Below are 5,713 nucleotides of genomic sequence, written 5' to 3' on the forward strand. Positions count from 1 at the left end.
GTGCCCAAGGCCAAATCATCAAGAATGAAGAGCAAGGACAGGCCTTTGAGGAAAACAAAAGAGAAGCTTATTAATTTGCTGCAAACAAGGAGGGTGACAGACTAGTGTCTCAAAAGAGACAGTCCTGTGCACAGAAGATGGGGCTTTTTAAAGGAGGTTTTCAGCCATCAGGCTTGGGTCTGCATGGCTGATGTCACAGGTCATGGGTTCAGGATGATGTTTAACTAACTGTAAGCAGTGGTTTTGGGGTTGACATCATCTCTAGTGAGAGAGATCCTTGTCTGGGCAATTCTGTTGAGCCATCTTCTATAGCAGTCGTTCTCAGCCTTCCTAATGCTGCAACCCTTTAATACAGTTCCTTTGGGTCGTGACCCATAGGTTGAGAACTGCTGTCCTATAGTTTAGAATACATAATAGAAAACAAATAGCAAAAAACATTTTCCTGCCCCTTTGATTAATAATCTCCGGAAGGAAGGAAGGTCTTAACTCCCCATATGGTGGGGGATTTTAAAGAGACGACTTGTAAAACATTTCATTGCCCTTTTCCAAAACTTTACTACTGCTACAGCTCTGCAATTTGCTTTTTTTGACTCAACAATAAGTCTTGTAGATATAACCATGTTTGTGCACAGAAATTTACCTTATTTAACTATGGCATGGTATTTCATAAAGTAGATAGACTACGTTTTCAGTCAGTACTCAGATGGTTTCCATTTTTCCCATTTCAACAAATGGTGCAGTGAACATTTGTCAAATTTCCTTGTGCATACTCATTTCTGTAGGATAGGTGTGAAGAAGTGAAATTTCTGAGTCACAGAATTTCAATAGATTTGCCTGAGTATCCACACAAATTCATATGTTCCCATGAATGCTTAGAGTATGATAAAACTTTGACATTTTGCCTAAGGTATAGATGAAAAGCCTTATCTCGTTTTAACTTGTATTTCACTAATTCTAGCAAAGCTGAATATTTTCCCATATGATTACTAACTATTTGTGTTTTCTTTTCACTGAAGGAGAGCTTAGTCCAGTTTTTCTATGAGGACTTTTCTCCTTTGATAGGTTTATAGGAGTTTACAGTTCAGTTTTTTTGTTTATTTGTTTGTTTTGTGAGACAAGGTCTTGCTCTGTCACCCTGGGTAGAGTTCAGTGGCACCATCACAGCTCACAACAACCTCAAATTCCTGGGCTCACAGGATACTTACTTCTGACTCAGGCTTCTGAGTAGCTGGGACTCTAGGTGCACAACCTTGTCCAGCTAATCTTTGAATTTTTGTAGGGATGGGGTCTTGTTGTCACACTGGCTCATGCTCAAGTGATCCTCCTGCCATGGCCTCCCAGAGTGCTGGGATTACAGATGTGGTGACACCTGACCTGAGCTAGTTTCTTACCTGCTCCCAAATCCTGGGTCTAGGGCTGACTAGCAGGTAGGGAGGTGCTCTGCTGTGTACAAGCTCACCCAGAAGAAGGCCGTCCACAGGGGTTTAGCACAGGGCTCCCCACGAACATGTGTTGCCTGATTGGTGAGGGGGAATTAGATTTAACACATATTACATTAATGTACAGTACTGACTATTTGTTTTATTTTTTGCAAGTTAAAAAACTCCTTTTTGGGGGCGTGGTGGCTACTTGTGTGGTACAGAATTACCCCAATCTCTGGGTGATGACTTTTGATTTTTCAGGCCCTGTTCAAGAAAGTTTTCCTTACTGCAAGGTCATAGGCACAGGAGTTGATTTCCTTCTGATGTTTTTATAACTATAGGTGGATTTCAGGTTACATGTGGGCGATTCAGATAAATAAGGCAATTCTAATCTTTTCTAATCTTTTAGCAAGTACACTTATTCCAATTACTTTAGGGATCTTGAATTTTCAATTGTGTCTTTCCCTTTATCTCCAGTTTGGGGAGGAGGGAGGCTAAATAAGCAATACAAAATTATTCACTTTCAGTGTCTTGTGTTCCTTTTAAAATCTACCTTAAATTCAGGAAAAACATGTATTCATTCAGTAAATATCTTTACTTGCCTGACAGGCACCACCAGGACTCAGCAAGACAACAGGAAGACAGATGCTCCCGACTAGGGGTTGAAGAGAGGCACATGCAGAGCCAGAGACTCAGGTCTGTGGAGATCTGAGGAGGTACCCGAGCTGGTGCTGCCACTGCCCAGGCATCAGCCAAGTCACTCTGCCCTTGGAGAATCAAATGAAATTAGCTGGACCCTCACTCCATCCTCTGGGAAGCCCAGGAGCCTCCCGAGGTCCCTGTGGCTCCCTCAGTGCTTTGTCAGGGTTGGCTCTGAGCTTTGTCCACCCAGGAACTTCCTGAGTCCCCGGAGCTATCCTCTCCTCTCTGCTAGTCTGGCTAGGTGGTGCCCAATTTCCCCGCAGGTCACTCACTCAAAGTCCACATGTGTGAAGTTCCCAGGAAGCTTGAGGAGATGGTGTCATGCATCGGCAAAGGACTTACACCTCGCACTGTTCCATCCTCCTGCCACTGGAGCCTGTCACGTGCACACTGGCTACTTTCTCTGTGGGCTACCACCTCTGTGTTTGGGGTCCTCTTTCTGCATCAAGACTCTCCATGTGCCCTCCAGCTTCCTCACTCAGATGCGTGTGTTGTGCAGACCATAGTCACATAATAGAGGCTCATCCTCTCATGGCACAGAAAGCCCAGCCGGCCACAAGTAAGAGTCCCAATCTTTCCCTGCATCTCTCTGGCAGCAGAAGGGGCCATCTACAGAAGAATGTTCCCTCTGATAAGAATCCCACTGTCCCTTCTGTTAGCAGGCACAGGCAGCTACTCTGTTTGGGTTTAAGTAATTTTTCAGGGACGCTAACGCAGTTTGAGGGACGCTGAGATCTCAAGGAGGCAGCTGCTGTCCCCTGGGTGAGGGACTGCAAGGGGTGAGAGTTGGGAGGAAGTCTCTAGGCAGAGCAGAGCAAGGCTTCCTCCAGGGACAAGAGGGCCCTGGGGCAGCAGACGGCGTGGCTATGACTCCATGCTTAGGGAAATGGCAAAACACTAAATAGTGGTTAGTCTGGATGTCCTAAAAGGGGTTAAGCTAATAAGTTAGAGGTTTTAATTTTACATTTTTATAAAAGTTTCTTTCCACACGAGAGATTACACCACTGTGATAGCTATGATTAAAAAAAAAAGGGCAGCACCTGTGGATCAAAGGAGTAGGGCACCAGCCCTGTATGCCAGAGGTGGTGGGTTCAAACCCAGCCCTGGCCAAAAAGGAAAATAAGTGTCAGCAAGAAAGTGGAGAAATTTGACCCCTTGTCCATTGCTACTAGGAATATGAAGTGGAACAGTCACTGTAGAAAATGGTCTGGCATTTCCCCAGATAGTTTTAAATATAGAGTTACCACATGACCAAGCAGTTCCACTCCTAGGTCCATATGCCCCAACGAATTAAAACCTGGTGCATACAAATGCTCATAGCAGCACCATCTACAATTCTTAAAGTGTGGAGACAACTCAAATGTCTACAAGCCAATGAATGGCAACATGTGGCATGTCTGTACATAGGAAGACCTGTGGTGTCCAGCCACAGAAAGGAGCCACATACTGACACATTACACAGGAAGACCTGTGGTGTCCAGCCACCAAAAGGAGCCACAAACTGACACATTACAAAGGAAGACCTGTGGTGTCCAGCCATGGAAAGGGACCAAGTAATGACATGTCAACGTGAACAAACCTCAGAAATATGCAGAGTTAGAAGTCAGACACAAAAGGTGACACATTGTTTAAATAAAATGTCCAGATTAGGCAAATCCTTAGAGAAGGGAAAGTAGATTGGTGGCCACAGGGCCAAGGGAAGGGGAAATGCGGAGTGACTGCCTGGCAGGCACAGAGTCTCCCTGGGTGGTGGGAATGTGGAAGTCAGCAGTAGTGATGGCTGTAGAACAGTTTGGATGTACTAAGCCACTGAACAGGGCTTTTAACACAGTTAGTCTGGATGTACTGAGCACCGAACGGGGCCTTTAACATGGTTAATCTGGATGTACTAAGCCAGTGGTTCTCAACCTGTGGGTTGAGGGCCCTTTGGGGGTGGAATGATCTTTTCACAGGGGTCGCCTAAGACCATCCTGCATATCAGATATTTACATTATGATTCATAACAGTAGCAAAATTACAGCTATGAAGTAGCAATGAAAATAATTTTATGGTTGGAGGTCACCACAATGTGAAGAACTATATTAGAGGGTCGCAGCATTAGGTAGGTTGAGAACCACCTTACTAAGCACAGAATGGTATCTTTTTTTTTTTTTTTTTTTTGAGACAGAGCCTCAAGCTCTCCCCCTGGGTAGCGTGCAGTGGTATTACAGCTCACAGCAACCTCCAACTCCTGGGCTCAAGCGAGTCTCCTGCCTCCGCCTCCCAAGCAGCTGGGACCACAGGCGCCCGCCACAACGCCCGGCTATTTTTTGGTTGCAGCCGTCATTGTTGTTTGGCGGGCCCGGGCTGGGGATTCGAACCCGCCACCTTAGGTGTACGTGGCTGGCGCCCTAGCCGGTTGAGCTATAGGCGCCGAGCCATGAATGGTATCTTTAAAATAGTTAGTTTGAATGTATTAAGTACTGAACAGGGCTTTAAAATGGTTAGTGTGGATGTGTTAAGCCACTGAATGGGGCTTTTGAAATGGTTAGTTTTGTGTATGTAACTTGTTGTACTTACCAGGACAGAAGATGGTAACGCAGTAAAAAAGGGGATTACTCTGACCTGCTTGCAAAGAAAGAAAGGGGTGGCAGGAGGGAAGACAGGAGAAGCCCAGAGGCTGCTGTAGCCAGGTGTGTCAAAGACCAGTCACAGTGGGAAGGCCATGGGCACCTGGTACTGGAGCTGCCTGGAACGTATCATGTGGGGAACCATCCAGGAACTGGACAGGGGGATTCAGGATTTTAGGACAAAGTGGGGGTGACCACAAATGTCCCAGGAGTGCAGAGTGGTGAGAGTAGGGGGGCGTGGGAAACCTGGAAGGAGGAGGGGCCTTAGCCTCAGGAGTCACTGGGGAGGGCTACTGACCCAGAGACAGAGAAGCACGTGACCCTCCTAAGAAGGCCGGGCTAAGGAAGGTTTGTGTTCTTCAGGCTCAGAAGGAACTGCTGCCTGGGAGGGTGGAACTGAGGACACAGCATCTGATGCCAGAGATCAAGGGCTAGGGCTGGCCGCCCAGGGGCGGGACTCTCTTCCTCCCAGAGTAGAGAGCCAGTACTGCCATGGGCGATTCTGACCCCTGAGAGGAGGTGAGTACTGGCCCAAGCCCGGTGGAACCTTGGGCGGTTCAGAGTGCAGGGAGGGAGGGCGGGAACATCTGGAATGGTTTGAAGAGTGACCGAACCAGGTCTGGAGGAGGAGCCTCCAAGGATCTCTGAGAGTTCAGGATGTAACTTGTGGGAGCCGACTTCTTGTTATATAAATTTTCTTTTCTTTTCTTTTCCCAAAGCACTAGGTCCAAGTAAGAACTCAGACCATAATCTTGATGGGTGTATGGTTACTTCAGACTCTTTGAAATAAAAGGGAATAGCATGAAAGAAATACAGGTAGTATTACAAGGAGTAGGGTTGAAAACCTGCCATAACCAAGCTCCTTTTTCAAAGGAAATGTTATTTAAAAGCATTTGAATAGGCTCGGCGCCTATAGCTCAACCGGCTAAGGCGCCAGCCACATACACCTAAGGTGGCGGGTTCGAATCCCCAGCCCGGACC

This window comes from Otolemur garnettii, unplaced genomic scaffold (genome assembly GCF_000181295.1).
Source record: "Otolemur garnettii isolate 467f Iridium unplaced genomic scaffold, OtoGar3 scaffold00010, whole genome shotgun sequence".
Taxonomy (NCBI): domain Eukaryota; kingdom Metazoa; phylum Chordata; class Mammalia; order Primates; family Galagidae; genus Otolemur; species Otolemur garnettii.